At 32.9% G+C, this 17,688-nt stretch overlaps 1 protein-coding gene across 3 annotated transcripts in view; it reads right to left on the reverse strand.

Moving 5' to 3' along the window:
• Positions 1-17,688, reverse strand: part of LOC116774239 (uncharacterized) — a 77,124-nt gene that overhangs the window by 40,242 nt on the left and 19,194 nt on the right. The window contains exon 2 of one of the 3 annotated variants that reach the window (XM_061524852.1): positions 4,217-4,256. The exons of the other annotated variants lie outside the window; for them this stretch is intronic. The gene's annotated coding sequence lies outside the window, so the exon portion shown is untranslated. The remainder of the gene's footprint in view (positions 1-4,216; positions 4,257-17,688) is intronic. 3 annotated transcript variants of the gene reach the window in all.

A 17,688-nucleotide genomic window follows, 5' to 3' on the forward strand; every position in this document is an offset into this window, starting at 1 on the left:
AGCTGATCAAATTACTAGCAGCCGATAAAATCTCCTCGACCCGATTAACCAGATCAGAACAAACTTGTATTAAAATATTGCAAGTCCGACGGGGATCTGAACTTAGTCAATTTTCCAATTTACATCAACATCACGACAGACGGATAATAATTATATTCAGGAATATATTGATGAAGCAGGTGAATCTGTAATCAACCAGATGCGAGTACTGTTAATGCAATGAATTCCGCACAGTCGCGCCGGTCAAGCCGTCAACCTGTTCAGAATTTCAGAATAGTTTGAAATTCTGAACAGGTAATTATAATAAACGTACGGTGTGAGATTATAAAGCTGTTCTATTCAGAATTACGATGTTGGTAGCTCGTTGTCTGTGACCTGTATCAAATGTTGCAGGTTAATACTTCTGAGCTGTGTAACGAGTTGATCCTATTAGGGTACAGTTTTGCATACTGCTCCGAATATTTCTAATTGGAAGTTACTTTTCAGTTTTACATACATGTGGTTGTTCCACGTTTTCAGTCGCTTTTCATTGCATCGGATTTTACAAAAATGTTACAAAAATTTCCATAACCAGTAAGTCACAATTGGTAATTTAAACCTTATAAATAATGCAAACTCCAGCTATTATTATAATTATTCAACGTTATAACCTTGGCCTCGTTACGACGAACTCGCAACAGCCATTTAATTGCTGGATCAAATTCCATTCGTCACACACCTACTGCCATACACCATAAAGTTACGTCAGTTGGGACATAGACTTTTGTGGACGAAAGCAAACTGGATTGTTTTATATGATACATTCGTCCCATTTTGATTCACGAGTTTTTTTAATATTTCGTAAAATAAAATTCTGAAAAATTTTATGACTGCCATACATTTGTAATTCGCCTCAACGAATGAACAGCTAAGTGTCTGAATCAGTGTGTATGCGGACAATGGCTAAAACTCGGCTAGAATTCGATACAGTTAAGCTAACTGTACAAAGTTGGTTAACTGCAGATATACCATTAAAGTTTCGATAAATTTTCATGCAATCCATTGGATTTGGATCCAGCTGAATCACATCACAGAAATTTGTATCCAAAGCAGATTGTTCTGTTATTTAAAATCAACGAAGTTTGTGTGCGATTGTCAATAACTTTCCGAATCAGTTCGGAACTAATGTGTCGGAAGTTTATTTTATAACAAAAAAACTATTCGGATAAGTTTTTGCAAGGTTCATTGTTTATATTGTAGTTATATAGGACTTATAATACCTTCCTTTAGATATAAACTTATTCACATTAACAAACAATATTTTCACTAAAGGACTCGGCCTCCCCTTTCTTAGTAATCAAATCACATCAAAGGAATAAGACGTTAAAACATTAGAATAACATAAGACGTATGAAAAGCCATTACAAAACTATTACGATAAATGATCAATTATAAATAAATAGTTTTATTACTACTTCCAATTATTAATACCATAGCAGGTAATAGGCAGACGTGTAATTGGTCTATTTGAAAGCATTTTAACTATGTACCGGTATGGATGGAAATTATAACCAATTATACTGCACTATATTTTCTATATGGACTACACAAAATAATAAACATCATATTAAATGAAGACATAAATAAAATAAACCAAAATTGTAAGGAATTCAAATGTAAATAATTGCTTAGCGTCATGTCACGGTTGTGTCACGATGGAGATACCAAAAAATATATTATAGTTCAGAAACAGACGGGAATAGCCGTTCACCGAGAAGACGGAACATTCCAGACGGAACGGAAACGAGACGGAAACGACACGGGGTGGGAAAGATGTCGTCACGATTTATCACCCCTGACGTCTACTGAATGCAAATTACCGCGTTAACGACTTTGAATCATATGAAGATAAGGCGTTTTAAAACTACCTACAAAATATAAAACATTTCAATATTATATACAAATATAGCGATAAAACTGTATGCCGATAGTTTATTTGATATAAGATTGTATTCAAACTGTTTTCCTCGTAACTTGATATTGCTTCCGAATGTTAGCAATATTAGCTATTTGGCACCAAAACTGACAACGGCTAATGCTTCACTAGAAACAGCGATGGGAACTAAATATAATATGATCACATTACCCAGGAACGAATATTCCAGGATCAATTAGCAATTTATTTAAGTTTTGACATCGAGCGGGTACCGGTTAAAAGCATAATCTTGTTGAACCTACTATAGTACTTCAACGGCAAAACTTTGACATTTAATATATAATATTTACTGCAATTTCATTACTTTTAACATTTACTTAATACGAAAAATAGGGGATGTATTATTGCACTTTTTGGATACCTGTTAGTTTAATTTAGAAGTCATCAAAGTGTCACTTGCTGTTTAAAACATCTTCAATGAAATAATGAGAGTGTAAATATATGTCATAATGTTGTAGTATTTGTATTATTTACAAAGATTTTAATACTACTAATAAGCTACAACAGATAATAACAATCGGACAAATTTCTACATCATTATACTTTAGTTTGAGTAAAAGTAAAGTACTTTAGTTTGAGTAAAATGAAATCCATAATTTACAGTCGCAAAAGAAATTGACTTAGATTGAAAAGTTCAGAATTTCAAACATGAAATATAACGAACAGTATTCAACATTAGCATATTATTTCAATTTTCGATTCCCGATGAAATGGAAACCCCAACAAGACAGCTGTACCAGGGAACAGACAGATATATGATCCGGGATACTTTCAACCCCATCGACCACATGTCGAATTCAACCCTTATTAAGAAGTGACCGATACCGTTTTTGGGGAAATGGGGCTCCAAATTTTATCATAAGACTTCAAGGGGTTACACAACTAATGGACATGAACCCAAGCGTGCTAATTAAAGAGTTTGTTTTCGTATAAAAAAGCATGTCGGGTGTTTATTCAGGCGATGTTTCTTTGAAGCTTTTTAAAGTGCTTCGTTCTATTAAAAGTATATGAAGTAAATGCGCTCGGGAAATGTTTAATCGTCCAAATGAGAAAAACGTAAAACGTTATCTCGGTAAAGGAAAGTTCTATGTACGAGTGTGTTCTGTAAAGAAAATAACACATGTTGGCTTTAGGTGTTTATCCTTGACTGAAGTTTTGTTTTAACACTGGTGCAGCACTTCGACGGTTAGAAACCAAGTTTTCGCGAGTATTAAAAGGTTAAGTAGAATTTACTTATATTCAATGTTTTCCTGGAGTCTTAGTTAAAGTGAAATGTTCAGATCTCAAAATTTTTGGAACATTAAAATAATCTTTAAGTACGTTCGTTGAAACTCTTAAGAAGTCGTCAAGTTCACAAATAAAGTAGAACAAAATGTACTTAGCATTATCGCTATTAAGCTCAGTTAAGGAATATTTAATATTTAATTAATTTTTTACTTGTATTAAGTCTTTTGTAGAAATTTATAACTGAATTATGTTTTCGATAAAAAATGCGAACCTTCACCAAAAATGGCAAACAGATCTGACATTAAACTAACAGTTAACAGTAAATATATCGAGATGATTATTTAGTTTAATAGCAAAGAAAATGCCTTATCAAACTGATTATTTATAATGGAGGCCTATTCGCTAAATATGGTGACGTGATAAAAACTTTCAGCCAATATTGTGACGAAACAGGAGCTAGATATTTTCATGGAAAACACTTGCTTTATTTTTTTATAATAAGATAGATGTTTATGAGATGTAAGACTTACGCGAGTATTCATTTAAATGTAACAAATATTTGCAGATTACTACGCGTAGTTTATTATTTTTAAAAACTACATACTTCCGACGTTTCGTTTATTTTGCAGCATTCGTGATCACGGATAGATCTCATCTCGTCTCGTCAAGTAAATGAACCATATCTTAAGCATCATAATAAACAACAATAAAAGTGTTACGTGATCAGTAGAAAACCAGTCAATAGAATCATTCATGTTGAGAGCATGTACCAGGAGTGCATATTACATAAGAGGTATTACAAACAATAGCTTTGTTTTCTAAGTGACCGGGTTACTAGTCTACTCTCGATGGACCGCGGTATGTACGTGTACAATTTATAATGAACACACTACAAAATAGTGCAAGCATATAATTTATTAATATTCAGAGTAACAAACAAACTTCTAACTAGTTCTGCAGTCCTGGTATTCTGCCAAATCGATAAAAATTACATACAGAATAAATCTTACATACCAAATTTAATAAAATACGTTGAACGAAATGTATGTTGTACCTGAAAATAAAATAAATATGCTTAATAAAACTTAATACATGATGTGTATGACGGACATGTGACAAGACGTACATAGGTCCCGGTACCTCGTTATGGTCGAAGCGGGAAGCAATAGTCCGTCTGTCTGTAATGCAAAATAGACGCCATGTATGTCTGCACGTCTATTAAAGACGGCGCCGATCTACAGAACATAGTTGCAAACTCGCGCGCCGCTTAAATATTAAGTGTCTTCTCTAGACGCTTAAACCTAGGTTTAGTGGCTGTAAATAATGTATGTTTGAACTGAGTTTCAAATTTGGATATGATTCAATTTGTATATCACACGGAACACTAGAGCTTTGACGCTCACGATTATGTAAAATATATATAAAAATCAATTTCAAAATGTCCAATATTTAACGTTCTAATGTATGTATGTATTTTATTTTTATATTTATTATTACTCAATATGTTATTTGGTTTCTAAACACTGCAATAATGATGACCATTGAGAACTCATTGGTTAGTTTTACTTGTCTCTTTATGTTAAACGGATTACATTTAGGTAAGTGTGAGCCGGAAGTGTTATTGTTATTGCGGCGCCATTGTGTTGGTATGTATTAGTAGTGTACTAAACATATTAAAGAGGGCTACTTCTGATTACATTCTGTGAGGAATCATTAATTCAACATATATATTGGATCATATTACACACCTACGAGTATACTCATTGGGTATATCATCACTTTGGTAGAACAAGCAGGATGATTAATATTAGGTATTTGTATCTCGGAGATAATTAATTAGACGTATAGTAAGTATCTAACCAAACATATCGATAAATACTTTTGTATCCCAACACAATTATCATAAAATTAAAAATTAAAATTATAATACAGAAGAAAGTTTTTCATGTTCTTGATTTATATAGTTTATTAAACTCACTAACTCTCACCGAGTTATAACACGCGCAGATGCAAAAATGTAGAGTGCAGTCGAGTCACGTCCCGTTCCACATCGGTTTTGTTAACGATAAAAGCATTTTGGTACATAACTATTTCAATGCGCATCTGATATTTCATCTACTTTTAGATCTGCATAAGAAAATCATTAATAAATTACGTCTTAGAACGATTTAATTTCATCTCAAAGGATACATTCCATAAGCTAGATATAATTGTGTTCATTTTGTTAAATAATTCACTTGTTGCTGAATTCGTGTTTCAACCCCCATAAGGAGGTACCCCACTATCTCTCCCCAGAAGACAAAACATTCAGAACGCCCTTACAGCTTACGTCTTCGAGACAATTTAAAAATACCTCCCCCTGAAGCATCAAAACCAACAGGGTGTAGACTTAAAATTATTATTATAGATCTTATAACGAAAGGAATAAAGTTGCTAATCGCTGGTAAAATCCGTCTTGCCAAGGGGTTTCTTTGGGAAGAGTCGTATCCCTCGCAGTCTTCGATAATTAAGTAGGATAAATGCACCGTGACATCGCCCCAAACACTTAAGGGATGTCGACGTCTATAAAACTTTAACACGTATATATGGAAACAACAGAGAGATATCGAAATATATGCATATAAACTTAAAATAAAATATATAAACTTTTTTAATTTCACGATGAGAAACAGTTCGCTTATAAAAGTTGATAATGTTCTTTATATAAATTGGAAATAAATTTGGCTGTAACGAGAAACTCCGCCCGGCTCATTAATAATGTTGAATGAAAAGATGATAGATTTAAGATATCACAAAATTCAATGAGCTGTCTATCAGAAGATTTTCGACATTATTATTATAATATTGATCCTAAAACTCATTCTGTTATCGAAAATATAATCAATATAATTTCTAAGCTTCGAAATAAGACTATTAACGTATAAGAAGAATCATGTTTAGGTTGAATTACTCTATAGTATAATTGTTTGTTGCTGTTAGGTATTACAATAATTCACAAGCCGTCATTATCATTTGAACTCGGTACCTCGTTAAGGCTGACCTACTAACATTATAAATTAATCAGTTATTTATCTGAACGTCAGCTGTATTTGTCACTTCGGATATTTCTGTTATCCGAGTCCTCAGACATTTGCGCCGCTAATTTATGCTAAAATTTCCATTCATTACTCATCTGTATGATCTGGTTTGGGAAATTAGACAGCTCCTGCTAAAATTATGTTGTACCTTAAATACGCCTTAATGTTAATGATATAAGAAAAAAGTTATATCTTTGGAGACACCCGCATCTATTTTAGAAGGTAAGTACATTATGATAATATTTTAATAATAAAGTACTGAATAAAATTGAATTATGAAATGACGTAGAAATATCTTAGTGATTTATGTTCCATTTAGATAAAAGTATAAAGAATATTGAAATTCCTTGGACACTGCGAGTTGCACTTGATGAGATTACGGACGAGCGCTGTCTTGTAAGTGGACAACAAACTATGAGACAACAACATTAAATATATTACGGAAAAAAAAAACAACTTAAAATGTTGTACAAGAAGCATTGTATTTTGTAATAAAATATAAAATTAATGATTTTATCAAAAGAGTGTTCTAAGACAGCGAGAGTACCGTTTAGATCAGATGTTGCCAATAGCAAAGACTTCTATTATATCTTTAAAAACGACTGCGAGTCAAATGTTTCGTAACAATAATTAAATTTCGATCAATGATAAATTTCCCTCGGGTTACAGCCTTATAGATCCAACATCAATCTATATTATGATCGGAGACTTAATAAACTACAATCAACTTGTCGGTTCGGCGAACGACTATATATAAAGTAATAAAACAAACGCTTTAGAGTGAATGGTCGAATACGAATGCGCCACGATCTTCATTGTAAGGATACATTTATTTGTATATGTTAAGCGAACAGATCTTTATTGTCAATCACAACTATTAATCATAGAACCGTCCGATGGAGTCGAGAGACGTGGCCGCGAACCGGTCCGACCACTCGGTCACTTGTTTCTTTGTTAGAACGCGGTTCAAATAAAATAAGAACTTCCTTTCATTTTTTACTTCGCTCTCTTCTGACATAAATACTTTTTTACCTTCTTTAGGGGAAGGCATTTCGTTCGAAAGTTGAATTGGCAAGCGACCGTTAATTAGAAAATAATATAATTTATCTTACTTAACCAGTAAACCGTCTGTCTTCTTATTTGAAGCACTCTCTAAATTGTTTCAGACTGAGGACAATTTGTTAATTGCGGAAAAAGCGAAGTAAAATGGAAAAGAATTAAGGATTAGTAGACATCATGTATATTTGTTTCTAATTTGGGATACAAGCTTCATTAATTTATCTTTTTATGCTATATTTGTTAAGGGCAGTTGAACCCATACAGATAACTGCGGGTGGGATTCTTAACAGCTTCTAGAATGGTAAATTATGCAAACGGAGCTAAGTGTGGTCGATGGGGTGGAGATTGTACTAGATGTTTCGTGTGCACTAAATTTGACTAGCTTCGTATCGTGAATAACATCTGCATAAAGAATTTTAATGATCTAATGGAAAATACCAAATATTTATAAAAATTATAGCAACTAGTCAAAATCCGTAAATTAAAAAATAAATACGAATTTTCTCGGTCAACTGAATAAAAACCATTTTAAATAAAAATGAGTTTCTTCATTCAACGAAACGCAGAAAATAACATAAACCAAATCTATTTCAATGTATTTTTATGTGCCTCCGTTTTATTCTCATTCAACCTTGAAGCCTTTATCCGTTTTCTTTTGCATTTTTAACGTCGTTTCGGTCATCTTACTCCTCTAAAGAGCCTTCTAAGAGATTGCTTTGTTTCACATTTAAACTACACAACTACTTAGCCAGCGTCAAAATTTATTTTAATATAGTTGTTGTGTCTTCATATATCTTAAATAATAGAGCTAAATATAATCGTAATCAGAATTCTCAACCTTTTCGATGAACTTCAGAAAAATATTTGATAAAAGCGCTTCTATTTCAAAGAACCCATTACTATTAGAAAGCTCTATCAAAACATTCTTTGGAAGGCGTCAAAAAGGCTATCAGTTATTTTACATAAATATCATTCTTCGGTCTTTAGCAATAAGATTCAAATTCTTTAATACCATATTATCAATTCTACATTAACCTGGCAGGTTTTGCTAAGTGAAGTAGGGCTGAATTATGTTACTAACTGCCTTATTTTTATTATTTTACTAAATATTAAAATTGCTTCGGTTCCATTAACAGCTCTATTGAAAGTCTAGCTAACCGACTATTGGATTAAAATGAGAATCTTCCATTCAGTCAATGAAACGCGAGCGAAACCAAGGAAGCGGGTACTAAATTTCCATGACAAATATCTCAATCTTTAACTATCATTTATGAATGCTCGATAGCAACGTTCGACCGGTTTTCTTTTCAGACAAAATATCCATTCGATATGCGCTTAGAAGATACCTTTGTCACCTTTGATTGTTTTATCTCAAGATGATGAACCCTGTTCCATTTCGTGATCTCAATACAACCTTTAATGTAGCGATGGAATAGATTCAAGATTGTAAAAAAAATCTCTTGTTATACAGCAATGTGTAGAATATATAAAAACAAGTTTTACCAATGCTTTTATTAACTGGACTTGTTATAATATCTTCATACCATATCGGTGATTGAGGGCTGGATTCCATTCCACGTCTGAAGTTAAGGCAGAGACAAGCTATGCAAAGTATGGAAAGCCAGGAAGTTGATATATATGTAAGATATGGCCGTACTGTGTTTAATAACATCATAGTAAACCCAAGACGATCTGCTTTAGAACTGCTTAAAACTAAATTTATAATCTTGTCAAAACCTCTATCTCATATAACGAGGACAAAAAATTGACAAAAATTCTGATAGGAATCATTTTATAATCAATATGACGTTTTTAACATAATAATGATATTGTTAGAGAAATGATTTTTTTTATTTGATATAAGTACAATAGTTTTTGAACCTTGATTATACAATAGATGTGTCAGCTTCTATTTTAAAATGCTACTACGACCTCGTCATGTATAATTGTCAGAATCTTTGTTATATTTATATAATTAGTTAGTTATATATATAGTTAAGTAGGGACCAGATGATTATTTACACGTACAACTAATTGTAATAAATTTAAATTCTTCTATGCCTCCACATCAACAATTGGTCGAATATCTGTAACTTACGCAAAAAAAACTTGATATCTCAGAGGATATGATCCAATATTTAAAATTAAAATCAAATTTAGGAATATAATAGAATTAGTAGGAGTGAAATAATTTAAAATAATATCATAATGCATTAATACAGTAACAACTCACTGAACGTAGCGGATATCAACGATAACTATGATCGTATCTGTGAACTCTTACTAGGCGCCGATACATTGTCGCCCTACATCTCACACACTTACTATAACTCCGTAACATTATGCCCCAGAGATTGTTTACATCACGTAACTTAATGAATCCTGTATGCACGTCTTGATCTTAAGTACCCATGGTGACACCGACCCAGTTATTAGTTACCTACGCTGCACACCATCGAATATATTGGAGCACTAGAGCCGCACTATTAATAAATATAAATTATTACACTGACGCGTATTGATACATCATATTAATTTCCGAATAAATATGCGTGATTGATAACTTTATTTCATATCGAAGGCTTAGAGTTGTATTTCTAGAATAACGTAACTCTCATAGTATAATAAATATCATCAAATTTCAGCACAGCCTGAGATTATCCAAAAACACATATGCATTTGAAAAACTAGAGATATTGAATTCCCAAGCATACACGTGTTTAAATTATATATAATAATCATTTTAATGAATTATATCTCCTTATATATATTTCAATAAAATGTAAACATGTTCATCAACAATGGAAAATTTGGTTATGACATCAAATATTGTAATCACACTTACTATGACGTAGGTTATTTAGATCTAACAATTCTTTTGAGATTCAAATAGACATAAAGTGATATTTAAAATAAATTTTAACAAAAAAATAAATTCAGACAAGAAAAGAAAACATATGAAAACAAAAAAGTAAATAAAATTTTACTTTGAACTAATACAGACAAAGCCTCCTTTAATAAATATTAACTTAGGTAATGTGTAAATGGCAGAGAGTTCTTCATCCCCTAGAGCTGGCCACTAGCGGGTAAGTGTAATGAAGGCTACGATGGGCTCTGTATATAGAGTGGCAAGTGTTGTGTTCCGTTACCAACATTATAACGATCGGTGTTTTGTAGAGGTGTGCATACAACCCGTCGGTTAATGGAATAGGAGACTTCATTTTGGAAGTCACAAATTAATTTTACACCAGACGGTCATTAAAATTTAAGCTATGTTAAATCCATATAAAAAATCTTTATATAAGTACCACGTAGTGTTGTTGTAAACTAGTTGTAGCTGTTTTAAATAACGTGAGCAAGTTCGCGTTCTTGATAGCAGCATTTTTAACTCGACAATTAAATAAATTGCTGCATTATTTTCTTATCAGTGCATTTAATCCCCTCGCTGTGATATTTGCTTACAAAGAAGTCCCTAAATGTGGTGAATAATACTTATATATTATTCCATAGTTACTTTACTGAAGTTCAAAATATATGGTTCAGATCTTGTGCCCGAAGTAGTTCTCATGAAGACAAATTCAGGTCAAACTAATAAATAATACACGTATTTAAACGCTTTGTCCAAAATGCCGGCACTATCCGTACATATAGCACTATTTTGTATGCAGCACCCAAATAAAATACAAAAATGGGTTCGACTTTAAAATGCCACTAGAAAAATCATTTTTCCGTATCAGTCATCGCTTGTGTGGCTTCAGCATATCGAAAAATATTGACTTCACATGAAACCTTGCATTTTATTCTATTCAATCTGTTACATTCGTTGGAGAGTCATGAAATAGTATGCCTGAAATAGTCCTGCAAAAATCAAAATAACCTAAGGGGACATTTCAATTTATAAAAATATGCCAAGAGCTTTTAGCTCTACTTTTGTTTATCCCCTGCTAAGTTTTTTTAAAGCTACACACATAACAGTTAAGTAATGCTAAGGTATAATCAAGACTCTCCCATGTGAAATTCTAATTGAAGAGCCAGCTCTTACACAATAAAAATCAGTTGATTGCACTGTTCAGGGAATATATCCAGGGTGATCAATGGAACCCCTGACGCATCAGACAAAGACATAACCCCTGGCTCCGGGGGGCGGTGATTACGACACGGTCCCGACACAAAAGGTTAATATCCTGATGAATATCCGAAAATATATGTTTATGATGAAATTGATCGCGTGTTCGATACCTGACTATGATTTATATTTTGATGTTAAAAAAATATTGCATAATAACATTGAAATTATGTTTTCGACAGTTAAGAAATAAAAAACATCTATCATGTGTTAATGTCACAGAAAAGTGTAATAAACAACCACCTTCAAACTCAAGAGGGTAGAAATGCTTTGTAAACATACTACAGCGGTATGTTAGCATAAGTTTAAATCCTCACACTACATACGCCACGTTTACCGTCTCTCATTAAATATCCTACGTTAATACTATTATGTCCGAAGATTCACGAACGAAATCTGTTAACTTCCGTATGCAGTTCGACGATAAAACTCGTGATAAGCATACTGATGTAACTTTAATAACAAACTTTACGAACTCTGTTTTTATCGAGACGTACTCAGTGACTTTAAACTTTCTGCTTTGAAGCGAACATTACAAATGTTTTCATAGAAAATTCATTACAGAAATAAGACATTGGTGGACAAAGCAAAATATTTTGTATGTCTACATCAATAACTTCACATATAATAGTGATTTATATATCTTTCAAAACACCAAAACACGAATTAATATAATATTTTACATAGCGTGTGGCACGACTTAATAAAACGTTTGGAAAAACATGTATATTTCACACGTTTAGGAGTAGGTATTATATAATTGTTGTTGGTAAACTAAACATATCTCTATGGAGCATGATACGAAGAAAGAACCTTTATCGCCAACCAATCTCATCTGATATTACAACATTATCCCAAATAATGGGATCTAAGACTTTCACGAGTTTTATTCAATTAAATGAAACTAATATTTGTCAGATATACTACGCGTGCTTTATTTTTGTAAAAAACTACGTGTTCCCGACGTTTCGGTTACTTTTCAGCAACCGTGATCACGGGCAGACGACATGTGAATGTCAGTCAGTTGGGCCTGTTATTTATCCTCTACCGCCATCGATTTCTTAATTTTCTGGCGTCCCGCTCTGGACGCTAGCAGAATGCGCTTACGGTGTCCCGAGGTCTTGCGGTGTGGTCAGGACATGTGACATTGGACATAAAAGGGGAGCATCGATACAAGGGTTAAAGAATACGTCACAGGCATCAAAAATAAGTGCGCGTCGAAGTCAGCAGTGTGTGAACACACAATGGACAAACCAGGCCACTACATTCGGTTTCACAAACCGCAAACCCTCGCTCGTGAAGACAGATACATACCGAGGTTAATCGGCGAGGCTATTAAAATTAAAAAACGTCCCAATTTCAAGATAGCTGTAATCTATCAAACACCTGGGACCCCCTTCTTAAAAATATAAAGTCCCATGCCCGTGACCAGAAAATTAAAAAATCGATGGCGGTAGATGATAAATAACAGGACCAACTGATAGATATTTACATCTCGTCTGCCCGTGATCACGGTTGCTGAAAAGTAACCGAAACGTCGGGAGTATGTAGTTTTTAAATAATAAAATCCAAATAACACTAGTTTCATTTAAATGAATACTCGCGAAAATCTTAGATCTCAGTCAATGTTTTTACTTTTTGATGTCCTTTAATGGAAAATATGTAAAGAGCCAGCGTTAATCACTAGTTAGTAATAAATGCGTGGTGTAAGGATGCAGGGTGTGGTAGGGTCTGACCCTCCGTCTTTGCTCAGTACTTGACTTGGTAGGGTTTTGATTTATAGCCGATCTTCCCGTATTTATGAAGCACTTGTACGACGACGTTAAGGCCAATTTTACACGTTTTTTATGTGTTTTTATGAAGGTTTTGATGTATTAATACTTCCTACATATAAAATACTTTCAGAGAATGAAATAAAAATTATGTCTGATAAAATGTAAATAATGTGTTAAATTTACATTTTAATATAAATAACGACAAATGTAGGTTGTCCCATACAATGTACGTTTTAAACAGTGTACAGAGCGACCTCCCTCCGACCCCTCTCTCTCAACCCTTCTTCACCCCCGGGGAGCCCATCTATGTTTGTTGTAATGATTCCAGTCAAACAGACGCATCCCCGTTCCTTCGAAAGGTTCTTTGTCATACTTCGATCCAACACAACATCTTGATCAAACAACAAATATCACTTAATTTAGTCACGGTGTTTATTTTATAAGACGTGTAATTGTTATCTTCACAACAGTGTATATACATACGTATAGAACTGATTAAATGGCGTCTGTTTGTTCGCCTCTTAGGTTAAGCTGTCAGAATATCCTTAATGTTATAAAAGACTATTTGTTTTTGTATGTTCTTCTATTAATTCACGTTCCGTTAAATAAAGATAAAGAAGTCAGGTATATTGTTCACAGGACTTAAAACGAAAAAACTGAGACCATAGCAGAACAATGTTTTAACTCATCATGAGTCACTGATACACAGAAATAGTAATAACTTTTAATATAATAAAGACAATGTAGGGTATAAAAGCAAACATCGCCAGGACAAAGGTAGTTTAGGATACTAGAATAGGGGTAGCTTTAGTTGGTGCAAGAGGTTTGTTTAAAGTAAAGACCTGCTATGGATTAGTCAAGGTGATATCCGATAAATAGAATGATTTGATATTAAACGTCATAAGGAAAATAATCTGATAAATTATAGAGGTGCGCTATTTATTGCCAAAATTTATTTATAAGAAAGGTGTATTTATTGTGTGTGGCTTAATAATAAACTTTCCGTATCAGTAATATATTATTTGAACTGTCACCCACAAATAGATTTATAAGGAAGAAATAAAATCGACATTTCAAAAGAAAAATGTAATAAAAGGATTATATTTATATTGTTAATAACACAATTTTAACGACCCTAGCTATAAAAATACGCTCCAAGTGAAAGAATAGAAAAAGGTTTTATTATTATTGTACTAAAATACATATTCATTAAAATATATTTTTACAAAAAAAGATGTTTAATATTATTACCTTTGTACTTAACAAAAAAAATAATTAAAAATCAATGAGGTATTTTTCATTTTCATACTAAATTCCTTAGAAACGCTTACCTTCTAATATCGCTGTCAATGGAATGTTTTTTATTTAAATCTTATATATTTTTCGAGAAAATTTTCAATAAGAGATAAAACGTTTCATAGAGCATTTCATGAGAAAAGTGACTGGTATATGAGATGGGAATGTATTAAGATAATAAGGTTATTCGATGTATCGTCTAGTCGAATTTCATACGACCGAAGTCGGTGGCAGAGCGAAGTTATTTATATGTAAACTAACAGCAGTTGATGAGCACGATTTCATTGATGGTGGTATTGTAATGAGGTTAGAACAATGTGAGCAGGCCGGGCCCCAGCACGGACCGCGGACTGCCTGAGAATATATAATACATTATACATGTTTAATAAGCATTATATTATTATAAATCGTGGATTAAACAGTCGTTAAATGGAAATATAAAAGTTAATAGGCGTTGTTTTATTTATAAACAAATTGAAGGTTAAACTCAACTAGTAAAATCGTAAATGAGAGAAAATAAGGTTTGTTTATTCGCTGGCCAGAATTGGTTTTAATACAACGAAAGGGATAACGAAATTTGACAATAGAAAATGTATTTATCTGTGTGGGTTGAATGAACTTTGAAGAAATTTCTATTTAAGAGAACAAAAAAGAGTAAATGTGAGTTACTTGTACGTTTGTGATATTTTTCACTCAACTAGTTATTACCATGAAATATCGTTGTAGGCGAAGTTTTTCCTTTTTCTCATTCAGTAACTTACGTTAAGACGAGATGAAACCTCTTAGTATTCAATGGAATCACCGCGCGGGTGCCGGGTCCATCGCGTTGCAGGGTGAGGAACTTCAACGGTGCCTGGGTCTTGCGACCCAGGTGTAGGTTTAAGGGGCCCCTAACTAACGCGCGTTAAACGCTCACCTCCACTGTCCCCGCTCCTCTCCCTACCTAACCAAATTTGAAAAGAACCTTCTAGGGCTGCCTTCGAAGTACGTTCCAAGAATGAATTGATGTGAGTTCTGGACAGGCCCAAGCCTTTTAGTAGGTTGTAGAGAGATTTAGCCTTTATACCTCTCGCTCCCGCTTCTACCGCGTATAAATCAACGACGAACCTATTTCGAGTGAGTTCGTAAGTGAGCTCGTAATATTTGACCTTGATGGTATGGTCTTTGGGGATATTGGTTTCCCAAGGAACCGTAACCTCTATCATTACAACGCGCTTTAAAATTCGCGAATACATAAATATGTCTGGTCTGGAGGCCGACGCACAAATATCCTCGGGGATTTTTTATTGTTTTTCATACGTATCCATCATTATAGTCCATATAATGTGCGAAGGTTTCTGAATAAAAAACTGGACGCGATACGTACATAGTGTGACGATACAGACTCGTGGTAGGTTTACTGGTCTATTTAATACTGAGCCTGGCTTCGTCGAGGTGTTATGTAATATATTATATCTATCGATTCTTTTCCTTGAGGTCTGGACCCTTAATCTCGTCTCGTGATAACAAATATACGTGCTGATTTATTACTTGTTACTAATACAAGCTTACAGTAAAATAACTCATTGGTTTCCCGACCTTTTGAAATTAAGTTTTCAACTAAATACATTACATGATAGAGATTTTTTGTTGATTATTTTGGTTTTTGAACTAACAATTCTATATAAAATTATTATATTAAAATTATAAGCCTTTCGCTAGTATTCATTTAAATGAAACTAGTATATTCGAATTACTACGGGTTATTTTATTATTTTTAATACTACATACTCGATACTACGTTGATGCAAAGTAAGCGAAACGTGGGGAGTATTTAGCTTTAAAAATAGTCACATAACGCGCAGTATTCTATTTATTATCTCAAAGGTCTGAATCATAAAAAAAAAATTATTCGAAAATCAATCAAACTATTTTCTTTTTATTTAGGAGACAATTTTATAAATAGTATATATTGATGCTGGACAGGTATATTGAGATAATGGTTATGTTACAGTAAGATCACAGAGCTTAAAACAAAGTATATTGCTAAAACATTACAAAGGCAAAGAGAAAGATTATTAAGATAAAAATAGTGATTGCTACGGACTCGCGTTCATAAGCGACGAATATCTTGAAACAAACACAAAACACAAACAAAAACATAATTTATGTAACACTTTAATGTATTACAAATAATTTGCGATCTAAGACCAGTAAGCACCATATTTATTTAAATCAAAATCATTAAAATAATTATATAAATTTTAAAAGAAACTGAAACCCCATCGACAGACATTAAGAAAAAAAATTGTGAAGCAAAGTCACATTCAGAAGCTAGTTAATACATTGTCATCAGTTACAACACATGTATAACACTCGGGCCCGTTACGTCGGAATGACTATTCGTTAATTAATTTAATTCCCTGTATTTGCATTCTAGACTATGGAATGTTACATCAATACTACGGCAGTTATACGATTTATTTACTTATTTAGGCGTTACACATAATTAATGATGTATACAAGAAGCTTTGAAATGTTTGCGAGAAAACAAGCATCGCATATAGCAGGATTTTTTATTTGGAAAAAAAAATTGGAGCTTTGAAAAGGTTTTCCGATCAGTTAAGCTATTTCCGTGTCGTGTCCGTTTTTGATACTCTTTTAACAGATAATCTGGACCATATCTGTATGGTTTTCTGTGACGTTTGAAAATGTCATGCAACATGCAGAAATAAAAATAATTTTTATTAAAACACGAGAGTTTTTAACGGTTTCCTAGTCATCTGGAAAGCAATACGAATATTTATATTATACATAACGAGTCCTCACGAAATATGTACGACTATCGTTTTAATTAGTTAAAATCTAAACAAAAATAACTGTATAATTCGCCGTACTGCTTCTCATGTTAGAGTGACAGATCGCTGAATTACTCGACATGACACAATACTAAGAATTTTATATCAGTAATCAAACTTTGCATAACAAATAATAAGTATAGTCTGTTCATTCAGCAACATTTTTAAAGTTTTCTTATTAATAAAACATAAATACATAATAAATTCCATCAAACTTTACAAGATACTTTTGCTTGTATTGATTATGTATGAATAATACTCGTACTGTTTAAAACGCTCATAATATGACAAGTTAATAACAGACGGAGATCTCAGG

The sequence above is a fragment of the Danaus plexippus genome, chromosome 26 (genome assembly GCF_018135715.1).
Source record: "Danaus plexippus chromosome 26, MEX_DaPlex, whole genome shotgun sequence".
In the NCBI taxonomy this organism is placed as follows: domain Eukaryota; kingdom Metazoa; phylum Arthropoda; class Insecta; order Lepidoptera; family Nymphalidae; genus Danaus; species Danaus plexippus.